The following is a 12,822-nucleotide window of genomic DNA, read 5'->3' as shown; positions in this document are numbered from 1 at the left end:
CCAATACTTCAAAATGGATTGTAGGGAAAGTGATGATCCGGATCGGAACAAGCTGAAGTAGGGAAAAACAAGCTCACACTGTATACAAGAAGCAGCACCACACAGCCAGCAGTAAATAGTTCTTTAGGAGGTTACAGCTTGCCATAGATTTAAGAGCAAGAAATTGATCCCAAATTAAATTGATGGAGCCAAAGGCTGGGATATTGGAAAATATTAGGATGTGCACCAACTGGAAAGAAAAAAAACCCTAAGACCAACATAAATGCCCAACCACTGACTTCAAGCAGTGCACAAACTTATACTGCTTGATGTAGACGGAGAATCCTCCAGTAAATACACTGCTCGTTTACCTTGACTGGCTTCACTTTTTTTCCCTCAAGTTATCCAATCAAAGACCTTTTAATAAAATTGGGAGTCGAGACATTTTTGAAGAATGACCCAATGCACAAAGCAGGGAGCTAGCTCAGACAAATGGCTCGGGCCCAAAAAATTGTGAACTTGCAAATGATTTATGGGGAATACGTTAAAACAAGTAATACTATAAACATAAGTATAGATGCCAAATGTAGTGATCTGCAAGCTACAGGTTGGCCTTAACCTGACAGACCGACTAGCTTGATAACCCTTTGTCCTGAATTTTCCCAATTTGGATAATTAATCTATTATGCTGCAGCATGGGGTTATCGAGTTCACTGCTAATTAGTGTGCTGTGTCAATGAACTTGCTACATAGAATTTGATTGTCTCCTTAAGACAGTGACTTTACAGCACATTCTCAGTTGTTTTTTTTACTTCTAATTCTGTCAAGTAGTGTTCAGCACAGTTCACTTAAAGGGATCTCAAACCTCCTGAAAGGTGAATAAAGAAGTTTTCTTTGGTGTTTCTACACAGGTAACATGATTACACTTCAACTGTAACAGTGAAAAAATTACTAAATTAAAATTGATCTGTAAAAGTTACATTGCAAAAACAAACAATGGTTTTGACTAGGTTTATGAACCATACAGCCACATGGGTGATTTGCATTCAAGTGTTAAGACAACCACTACAGGATCTATAGGGTCTGTTTGATCAGGGTACAGTGCTTAAACCTAACCACAGCAGAGTTCACACAGCTGCTACTGAGGTTTTTCTTTCACCCACACGCACTTCAGAAAACCTTATGGCATTGGTAGTGCAATAAATTCTATTTTGAGATAGTCTCGAATCTCATTCTACACCCTCACTACAGTATTCAAGACTGGAAGCAACTGAAGAGAGGGGAGATGCACCTCACACTTAACGGGTATTAAAATATGCATCTCATTTAATCATCCTCAGCAAAAGTAATAAAATCACAAAATTTTAATTAAGAGGAAAAATTGTAGCTGCAATGTCCTAGAGAAACAAACAATCAGTATGAACAGATCACAAGACAAGCAAAAGGTCAGATTGTGTGTAATGGAATTACAAGCATAAATTTTATTGGAGGACTACTATGAATTTATTTTGTACTGTGTGTTGTAAATTGAAAGAGAAAAAAGTACTTTTTCAGGGTTTTTCAACACGATATCTAACTTAAGAGGTCAGGCACTAAGACCCAACAAAATAATCCATGATCAGCCAATGCACTATATTGGGCAGGAACAGTTGAAACCCACTGTCATATGCCAGCCTCACTAGTTTCAGCTCTAAGGATATAATGTCAATAAGCATGCAGTTTTGTATGTAAGAAACAAACGAAAGTTCAAACAATGGGTACATAAACTTGAAGAACTACATTAAGGTCCAACTGGAAACCAGTGAGAGTAGCCAATTAAATATTCACAGTTCTGTTAACTGGCAAGATGATCTTTTGGTCCCTGCAACCCTGGGCTAAGAAAAGTAAATTTATGTGATTACAGAGAAAGTATTTCAACCTACCAACTTGATGTGTTACTTTTCAAGTTTATTGTGAAACCTCAGTTGATTAAGGCTCAGGAGGGAGGTTTCTGTAAAACAAAGGTTTTCAAATCATCAGTACATGAACTGAGCATATGTGATATTAAACCCAAAACAGAACCTTTCACACAACAGCATTTTGTAGGTGATGGGAAAGTCACATTTCAACATTATGTTTGCATGTCTCAAAATCCTGAGATATAAAAATCCTTTCCCTTTTTCTCCCCAATTTCTTTGCACTGATTCAACAAATGTTACCTTTATTAACCAAGCTAAACTCTGCACTACAAAAAACACCACTTACAGCCAAGCAGAAAGGTTTATTTATTAGCAGGGGTGGTTAATAGTAAACCAATCTAGATTAGCGTCCCTGTTAGTCACTTGCATAAGAGTTAAGGACTCAAAAAGGATCTCTGAATTTGAAAACATTTCATATTTTTCCAGATTTTGCTATGTGCAAATGGGTTGTTGCATTCCCATACATTACAACAGTGACTATACTTCAAAATACTTCATTGGCTGTGAAGCACTTCGGGACATTGCGATCTTGAAAGGCACGCCATAAATGCAAGTTCTTTCATTCTTTAACATAAATGTAGTTTAGATTTTAGCACTGAAGTCACAATGCAATGTGCATTGGGTGCTTAAAACCATTCCTTACATAGGAACAAAGTACAGGAACAAAAAGGCCTGCAGTTAATACTCAGCTGTCCACTTGCTCAAATATCTTTCCAATTATCCCTTATTTTTTTCCACACAATCTGCCTCCACAATCATCCTGGGTGGGCCATTCCACACATTCACTGTCCTCTGCGAAAAGCCACTGGCCTGCATTTAAAATCATAATATTAACAGTAATGTTAAAATGATTGGGCTACCATCAGCAATGCAATCAGAAAGCCTAGGCCATTATATCTAAACTGTGCACACAACATCCTGCTTCTAATCTTGAGCCTGGGTCTCCTTGTTCTACAGCCTGTGGCAATCTCTTGACATTAAGCAGGGTTCAATTTATCTATTCTCCTTAAGAATCTTGAACATTTGAATATCTTCCCAGAACCTTCTGAGTCAGCAACTGTGGCTCTTCAAACCTCTCCTTATGCTCAGATGTCTCAAGCTAGTTATCAGTTGGGTTGCCCATTTCTGCACTGCCTCCAATGCTGAATATCCTTGCTGTAATATGGTGAGTAGAATTCTGCACCATAGTACAGGTGTGGTCATACCAGTGCACTGTACAGACTCATGTACAATTCTTGCATTCTGTGCCCTATCTTTTTGACTATATATCCATGATACAGTTCGCTTTCCTTAATGCTGCTACACAACACAGTGTATCCCCCCCACCCCCAAACCCTCTGTTGCATTGTAGCCTCGAGCCACTTAGTTTATATACTCATTACCTTTCATTGGTCCACATTAAGTGTCATTAGCCATTCATCAATCCATCTTCCCAAACTATCCAGATCCCTTTGTATTTGGTCTGTCTCTTCCTCACTGTTTGACCTGCCCCACCCTAAATTTGGTATCATCTGCAAACTTAGGATTTGTTTCTGTTCCCAGCTACAAATTACCCCTCTACACTGCAAACAATAATGGCCCAAGCATTGATCGCCATGACACCCCACTAGTGAGTCTTTACAATGTTGATGCAACTCCATTTAACATTTGCTTTCTCTGGTTTAGCGAACTTTCAATCGAGAAGCTTGCTTTAGAGTCATAGAGTCAGAGTTATACAGCACGGATAGAGGCCCTTCGGCCCATCATGTCCGCGCCGGCCATCAAGCCCTGTCTAATCTAATCCCATATTCCAGCATTTGGTCCGTAGCCTTGTATGCTATGGCATTTCAAGTGCTCATCCAAATGCTTCTTGAATGTTGTGAGGGTTCCTGCCTCCACAACCCTTTCAGGCAGTGAGTTTCAGGCTCCAACCACCCTCTGGGTGAAAAAGTTATTTCTCAAATCCCCTCTAAACCTCCCGCCTTTTACCTTGAATCTATGCCCCCTTGTTATAGAACCCTCAACGAAGGGAAAAAGCTCCTTAGTATCCATCCTATCTGAGCCCCTCATAATTTTATTCACCTCAATCATGTCCCCCCTCAGCCTCCTCTGCTCCAAGGAAAACAAACCCAATCTTCCCTATATACCTTATGACTAATTATTATACAGCATAGGCTTATAAGTACCGCATCAAGAATTTTCCTGAAACTTAAATATGTTGCATCGGTAGAATGTCAAAATCTGTATTTCCTCAAAAGAACTTGCCACAAATTCATGCCAATGCCCTCTTACTGTACCATACATATCTAGTGACTAAGACATTACTGATTTCATTGGCCACTTTAAACACCTATGTACAAAGTACATCTAGACCTTTTGCCTCGCCTTCCTTTAACTTCTTCAGCCCATCAGTGACTGCCTTATCTGAAATTTCTATTTCTTTCAGTATGTCTTCCCCCACTTCCCCACCAAAATCAATTGTTCCATGTAATAATCCAATATTGTGTCCACAATCATATTTTCACTCCTACTTTAAAGATTTGCCAATTTATCCCTGGTAAATTGAAGTCATCCATAACAACTGTATCTGTTCCTCTACACACTTCTCTGACTACAACATTCTTGGTCCAACCACTCATCTTAACTATGGGTTTCTGCTGTTGATCAGGTTAAGTTTCCTTCCCCTCATGACTCCCATCCCTAGCCACAAGATTTCCATCTTCTCTGCACCTGGACCAGACCCAGCCATTGCCATTATTACCAAGATCTCGTTCAACTAAATGCTACCCCCCTTTCCAGTTTGTCTTTTCTATCTCTATGAAGTATCTATATCCCCATACATTTACCCAAACTTTACTGTTGTTGAACCAGGTTGCCGTGATGTCTAGGGTTTTCCGCAAACTACAAAATGCAGTAAATAGCAACTCATTTGAAATACTAAAAAAACATTTCCAGTTCAGAGAGCAGGATGGTCACACCTGATCTTGAAATACGACTAGGATAGCACAGATTTGAATGGTCCTTCCCCCTCCACGTAGCCTTATTTTCTTTCAACTGACTTTCATGCCTTAACTCTTACTGTAAGTTCAGCCCCTTTTTAGCACATTATAGATTTTGTGCACCAAAACAGATGTATTCTCTATTGAACACGTCTACCACTCTGAAGCCATATAAGACAGTATGACTTTTAGAAGTTTTGATAGCCATTCACTTCCACTGGGTTTTGTGACAGGTTTATTACTGTGATAAATGAAGGAAGCCCAATATTTATTTTCATAAATATTCAAATTAATTTACTGATAAAAGTAGCAGTCATACAAGCAGAATTGAACTAAAATGCCCCTCATGTACTCAACATCCACCCTGCAGAGATAGAGAACGAAGCTAGATCAATTTAAAAATTACTCCAGTTACTTTTTTAAAAAAAAAAGATAATATTGCTAACATATCTCCTGTGACATTGCTCATAGTGAGTCAGAGGTTACATTGTTGTAAGTGTTTGGAATGGCAGGGGGTGGGGGTTGCTCAGTTCCATTGAAAAACTTTGAAATGAAGTTTGAAAAAGATCTCCTCAGAGACACTGCAAAAACTACATTTTGTTCTTTGGTTCCTGAAAAGTGAAATGTTTTCCTTGCACGCTTCAGGAGATTAAAGAAACATTCCAGTAACAAAAAATTCTGTACAAAAAAAAGCAGCTCTTTGCTGTCCATCTGTTTAGGATTTGGCTTTTTTTGCAATGCCACAAATATATATTACTCAAATTTGTATCTTTCCTTCTTCAACTATCTCTGCAACAGTAGTTAGTGTTACCAAGTTATTTTACTTAAAAATGCATTTAAAATTAGGAATTTTATTCAGTCTTCTCCAAACTTGAATATTGGTAATGTAATTGCAGAACTTGCTGTTTACATAAATATTGGTTGTTTGAGTTGAGATATACTTCAAAGAAATTCAGCTGCACTCCCTCTAGAATATATTACAGAATGTTAAAAACTTGCTTCAATTTGCTCATGCCCGAATTCTTTGCCTTTGTTACCTCTAGACTTGCCTAGTCCAATGCACTCCTGGCTGGCCTCCCATCTTCCACCCTCCACAAACTTGAGCTTATCCAAAACCCTGCTGCCCGTATCCTAACTCACACCAAGTCCCGTTCTCCCATCACCCCTGTGCTCGATTTAAAAATTCTCATCCTTGTTTTCAAATCCCTCCATGGCATTGCCCCTCCCTATCTCTAACCACCTCCGGTCCTACAACCCTCCGATTTCTCTGCCATCCTCCAATTCTTGCCTCTTGCGCATCCCCGATTTTAATCGCTCCACCATTGGCGGCCATGCCTTCAACTGCCTAATCCCAAGCTCTGGAACTCCCTCCCTAAACCTCTTCGCCTCTCCTCCTTTAAGACGCTCCTTAAAGCCTACCTCTGACCAAGCTTTTGGTCACCTGTCCTAATATCTCCTTATGTGGCTTGGTGTCAAATTTTGTTTGATAACGCTTGTGAAGCACCTTGGGACATTTTATTACGTTAAAAGGTGCTATATAAATGCATGTTGTTGATTACTCCTCAGCTATATCTGTGTTCAGCTCACTTCCTGTAATTACCAACTGCAACTGTTGGAGGTCAGCTAGCATATAGTATACATCACTTTTGCTTTCAAATATTACCTCAAAAATTTGCACTTCATACCTGGTTTTTGATAACTTGATTGGTTCTAATATTGGCTTCCCCACAGTTCATCTAGTTAAAAAAAACTAGTGCACAGGTACATACAAAAAGTAAATTGAAAAGGCTAATGAATGTTGGCCTTCATCTCAAGGGAGCTGGAATTCAAAAAAGTGAGGAAGTTGTAGAGCCTTGGTTAGACCCAATCTGGAGTACTGCGTTCAGTTTTGGGCACCACACCTCAGGAAGGATATACTGGCCTTGGAGGGTGTACAACACAGATTCACCAGAGTGATACCAGGCTTAAATTGAGCATTTTGCATAAACTTGGCTTGTATTCTCGGTTTAGAACTTTGAAGGATGATCTAATCGGGGTGTTTAAAATGAGAGAATCGATAGGGTAGATAGAGAACATATTTCCTCTGGTGGGGGAATCTAGAACAAGGGAGCACAATCTTAAAATTAGAGATAGGCCTTTCAAGAGTGAAATCAGGAGGCAATTTTTCCACACAAAAGGGTAGTGCAAATCTGGAACACTCTTTCCCCAAAGTATTGTTGATGATTGGTTAATTGACATTTTCAAGGGATATGGATCAAAGGTGGGTAAATGGATAAATTGCAGATCAGCCAAGATTAATTAAATGGTAGAACAGGGACAAGGTGCTGAATGGCCTACTCATCTTTCCATGTTCCATCAATAGACAGGAAGCTTCATTATATTACAAGTAGTAGGTCCTTAGCTTAGTGGAGGTAGCAACCAAAGGGATTGCCAAATATTTTGAATGATTTGATGGGTTCACTTTTCCCCTTTAAAAAAAAATGTTCTGGCCAATATTTGCCCCTCAACCAATACCAAAAACAGATTAATTGGTCATTCATCTCAACGCTGTTCCAGAGACCTTGTCGTGCCTAAATTGGCTGCTGTGCTTGCCTACAGAAGTGACTACTTCAAACCTAATTCACTGGCTGTAAAATGGTTTGGAATGTCCTGAGGATGTGAAGGGCGCTATAGAAATGCAAGATCTTTCTTTACAGAGATATAATATCCTTTCCCATCACCAAGAACCTCATTAAGGGATGGAAGTGTTATGTATTTAAAAAGTTCAACACTGTGCTCTGGGCATCAACTGTTCTATGGTAGCAGCATTTTCACCCATTGTTAGGCACTGAATTAATGAAAATGGGCTGGTAACTGGCATGAAATTACATCCCATGGAGCCACAAAGAATCCTGTTCGATCCAGAGCTGAACTTCATTACTAAAGCAGTATATGTCCACCACTGCAACCCTGCCCGCCTTCACCCCTACCTCCCCAGCTCTGCTGCTGAAACAGTTATCCAGACTTTCATCACCTCAAGACTTGCCTTCTCACTGGCTTCCCCAGGTTCATGTGCTTGTTCAAAACTTCATCGTCTGCATCCTGTCTTACTCCAAGTCAATTCACCCATCACCCCTGTTCTTGTCAGTCTTCACTGACACACTGTTCCCCAAAGCATTATTGGAATACTTGGTCGTCTTTATGAAGTATTCTATGGCCTCACCTCACTTTCCCGTTCCAATTTTCCAGCCCCACATATCAGTCTGCACCCTTCAGTCCACAGACTCTTGGCTCCTCTACATCACCCTCTCCCCCGCATTCTTTACTTGATGTCAGAACTTTCAGCCATTTGCTTTTAAAAGCCTCCTCACAATCTATCTTTCTGACCATGTACTCAGTCAACTCTCCCTATTCTTTTACTTCTGCATGGTCCTTTCTTTCCTATGTGAAATGTATTGGGACATTTTATGATATTAAAAGGCACTATAGAAAAGTAAGCAATTGTGGTAGCAGCAGGACAGACTTATTTGAATCATTGGTTTGTACTGGCACTGTTCCATATTTGTGGAGAAGAGTCACTCCACTAAAAAAAAAATTTTAAATACATATTTGCAAAAAATGTAAAACCACAATGAATGTACAGTACAGAGATGCTCATCATACAGTTACTACATCCTGTGGCAGCTATTCATGTAATTCTGTTTGGTCCGATAAGTAGTACATCAGTCATGGGTTGTGTTGGTTTCAACTGCACAAATTGGCCCCGATTTTAGAATGGAGGCAGGATGGAAGCTTTGGGGGGGGTGGGTGAATGGGCGCGTGGGTAACCCGACCAATAAAATGTGATCGCGAGTGGATTGGTGCCACTTAACATGGCTTCCAGGTTTGCCGTCGGAAAGCTGCGCAGCGTCAGTTGGAGGAGCTCTATTTAAAGGGCCATTGCTCCAAAGGCTTTTGCTGGAGCAAAGACCCAGAAACCACAATGGAGCGGCACAGGGGCAAGGCTGCTCCAAGGTTTAATGATGCCCCACTGCAGAAACTAACGGACGGGGTGAGGAGGAGGAGAGAAGTGTTTTACCCCGTGGATGGGAGGAAGTGCCCTGCCTCTGCCACCAAGGCCATGCTCGAGGTGGCTGACTAGGTCATCAGCAGCAACATCTCCCGCACCTGGATCCAGTGCAGGAAGCGGTTCAATGGCTTAACTAGGTCAGCAAAAGTGAGTACACTTATTGATTCTCCTGCATTACGTGTTCCACATCACACCCCCCAACACCCACCCCACCCCCCCCAACTCATTCTGCACTGCCAATTCTACCCTATCACATAACTCCTCACACCCACTTAAGGCTCATCCTCAACTTACCTTCACTTCCTCACCTCTCAATTAGTCACCACTGCCGCTCATCCCAATCCTCGTCCAAATGCGATATCTCTCCCATATTCACCCTCTGATGCATCTCTTCCACGGTCAGCCTCACCCAAAGCAATGCATTCATCGATTGGCCGCTTCATCATTCACGTCTGTTCTTTCTCCCCTTCTAGAAGAGAGCGCAAAATGCACCCGAGAGGGCGAGGACGAGGACGAGGACTGAAGGGGGGCCACGACAAGTAGTGGTCCTCACAGACACTGAGCAGGAGGCGCTCGAGATCAACCGCACCCTCGGGTGCCTGTCTGACAGGGAAGGCGAGGCTGGGACCCCACAAACGTCTGGTGACACAACTTTACATTCATCACACACAATATGAATTGAAATTAACAATGCTCACCATATTCAACACCTCAGCATGCTCATCGCAACATGACATCTGTGATGACGATGCTTAATATTGCCTTCTGTTCTCTTACAGGCCCTTCAACAACCGCAGTGACGGCAGAGGGTGATTCCTCAGAGGACCTGCCGGCCTCTGAGGGTGCACCGTCACAACTTAGTGAGCCATCCACCAGCCCAGGTACTCACACCTCAGTGGGTCCTAGTAGAGTTAATTCGGTTGGCACCTGGTGAGTCACCACACTCAAGTGAGCACGAGCAGACAATGGTGGCAGGGGCAGCTGTGGAGAGTCCACATCGGTGGGAGCACTCCTCTCCAGGCTCTGCTCAGCTGGGCGCAGATGCTGAACCCCAGGGGCCATCCTCTAAAAAGGAGAATGATCGAGTGACAGCAGCACGTTTGCGAGGTACTGGGACAGATGCCATGTGCACTCTCCACAATATTGCAGAGGATGGAGGAGTCCAACTCCTGCATGAGTGAAATGTCGGCACAGGTACAGGAGGGAATCTATGAAATCGTGTCGCAGGGACGCAAACAACTGTTTGAGATAGTGTCACAGGTAAGTGCAGGAATGCCCGCGATGGAGAGAAGGCTAGCCTCCATTGAGCTTCAAGCACGGCTCACAAATGAGTCCATTCTGGCCCTAACGACGGTTGTTCGGACTCAGTGCACAACATTCTGCCACCTTAAACAAACGGAGAAACTTTAGAAGTGGCCTTTCAATGCATCACACATGTCCACCACTCTTGTCCAGAGGGTGGTAGGAGTGATGTGGGCCTGGCCCAAGGGATGATGGCGAAAGGGGACATGGAAATGGAGATGCCACGCAAAGCGCTCCCACGTCTCACCCATTGCCCCTCTCTCAACCAGTACCCCCAATGCTGCCACCTCTCCAGGTGGCAGAGTCTGCCCCTGCACAGGTGCAAATGGAACAGTCTTTGGAGGGACCCTCATGGGCTCCAAAACACAGAGGGCGTAGGCCTAAAGCATCTAGGCAGTTAGGGCATGAACATGAGCAACCTGCCACTACCTCTGCTGCAGCCACAGGGGATGCACCACATAGAAGTAGTAGGAAGAGAAAGGCTAAGGTTTCGTGAACACGAAGGGTATGCACAGGGTGTTTGACAGATGGTCATGGTTTTCATTTATATTTGATTTTTTGTTAAACTCACTTTAAAGGTTATGATCATCACCACTATTGCCACATCTTGCCTATTCTTGACTTGCTTTTGCGATAGGGCTCTTTCATGAGGTTCACCATGAATGGCAACACTTGATGCCACCCAGTGGGTCACTTTACACTGGGTGTATGTGTAGTTGCAGGACTGTTTTGTGCATGGAGGGGTGGGGCTGGTGTTGGCTCTGCTCTTTCCGGGTGGTTTGAGGCCTGGACTCTTCACATATCAGTAACTCTCCGGCCTCATGAGCAGCCAGGTGAGCCACTGCTCTGCCCATGAGTTCCTCCTCCTCCTCCTCCTCCTCCTCGTGGATGGGGCCTTAAGCGGCACCCCTCTCTGTTATGCTATGTTGTGCAGGGCACAACACACGACTATAATGCATCCCACTCTCTCTGGTGCGTTTTGAAGCGCTCCCCCAGAACGATCAAGGCACCCAAATCTCATCTTGAGCAGCTCTATAGCATGCTCAATTATAGACCGGGTGGCGATGTGGCTGTCGTTATATCAACGCTGTTGCTCAGGGATGGGGTTCCTCAGAGGTGTCATGAGCCACGCGTGCAGGGGGTATCTCTTGTCCCCGAGGAGCCAGCCCTTAAGGGTGTTCAGTGCGTGGAAGAGAGGCAGGATGTTGGATTCCCTCAGAATGAAGGAATCATGGCAGCTGCCAGGGAATCTGGCGCACACATGAAGGAATCTTTTGCGGTGGTCACAAACGAGCTGAGTGTTGATGGAGTGATACCCCTTTCTGTTGATGAACAGTCCTGGCTCGTGTGGAGGTGCTCGGATTGCTATACGGGTGCAATCGATTGTCCCCCGCACCAGTGGGAAGTCAGCCACAGAGTGGAATCCCACTGCCCTCTCCATCTGGCTGAGGTCGTCCACGGGGAAGTTGACCTACTGCGAAGCTCTGCAAAACAAGCAGTCGGTGACCTGCACTTGTGTGCAAACGACAGAGACCCCGCCGATGTCCCCGGTGGCACCCTGGAATGATCCGGAGGCGAAGAAATTGAGGGCAGTGCTGACTTTAACCCCAATGGGTAGTGAGATGCTGCTCGGCCCAGCCCGGTAGCAGCTCGGCATGAAGGAGGCTGCAGGTGTCTGCAGCCACCTGGCGACTCACTCAGCCGCCGTATGTACTGCTCCTCAGAGAGGTCCAGGAAGCTGAGCCATGGTCTGTAGACCTTGTGGCAAGAGTAGTGCCTCTTGCGACGTCGTTCACTCTGTTGTTCCCCTCTGTGCTCTTGTGCAGGTGCCTGTGGCGCAGCACTGTGATGTGGAGCTACAAGTGGTGGAAGTGCACGCCATGCCTGTTGAGGCTGGTGATGTTGTTCATCCTCTGATATAGATGATCAATGTCCTCTTAAATAAAAATCCAAATTGCAGCCTTCCTTTTCCTGCCAAAACTCAACTCCAAAGATTTGTGTGCATATGTGAATCCAGCAAGGCACGTACAGCAAACAACGTGGGTAATGTCACTTGAAATGCATGTGCAACATCAGAAAACAACAGATAATTTCAGGATTTCTTTTTCCCCCCTCAAATTCAGTAAGAAATGTTTTTTGTTAAACTAATTCACCACCCAAAAGAATCCAGAAATTTAAATCAGTGGAAATTAGTAAAAGGTAATTTAATGATGCCTAAACAAAATATACTGACTCAAACAGGCCAGGTCAGTAGGCCCAGACTTACAGAAAGAACTTGCACTTAATATAGCCATTCATCCCTCTGAACACCCCAAAGTGATTTATAGCTAATGACTTACTTTAGAAGTACAGTTACTGTTGTCATGCAGGCAAATACAGCAGCCAGTTTGCACAGAGAAACAGCTTGCATTTATCTACCTCAGGACATCCCCAAGCACCTTACAGCCAATAATATTACTTTTGAAGTGAAATCACTGTTGTAATGTAAGGAAATGAACAACAGTGAAGTAAATGACCAAACAGTTTTAGTGCAGTTGGTCTGAGGAATAAATATTGG

The 12,822-nt window shown here is 43.4% G+C and overlaps 1 protein-coding gene across 7 annotated transcripts in view; it reads right to left on the bottom strand.

The window, feature by feature from the left end:
• Positions 1–12,822, bottom strand: part of sgms1b (sphingomyelin synthase 1b) — a 121,679-nt gene that overhangs the window by 60,134 nt on the left and 48,723 nt on the right. For 6 of the 7 annotated variants that reach the window (XM_068002554.1, XM_068002555.1, XM_068002556.1 and 3 more), the window contains exon 3: positions 1,902–1,969. The exons of the other annotated variant lie outside the window; for it this stretch is intronic. The gene's annotated coding sequence lies outside the window, so the exon portion shown is untranslated. The remainder of the gene's footprint in view (positions 1–1,901; positions 1,970–12,822) is intronic. 7 annotated transcript variants of the gene reach the window in all.

The sequence above is a fragment of the Heptranchias perlo genome, chromosome 21, assembly GCF_035084215.1.
Source record: "Heptranchias perlo isolate sHepPer1 chromosome 21, sHepPer1.hap1, whole genome shotgun sequence".
Lineage (NCBI taxonomy): Eukaryota > Metazoa > Chordata > Chondrichthyes > Hexanchiformes > Hexanchidae > Heptranchias > Heptranchias perlo.
Note: the sequence above shows the minus strand (reverse complement) of the source record. Positions and strands in the feature narration are given on the sequence as shown.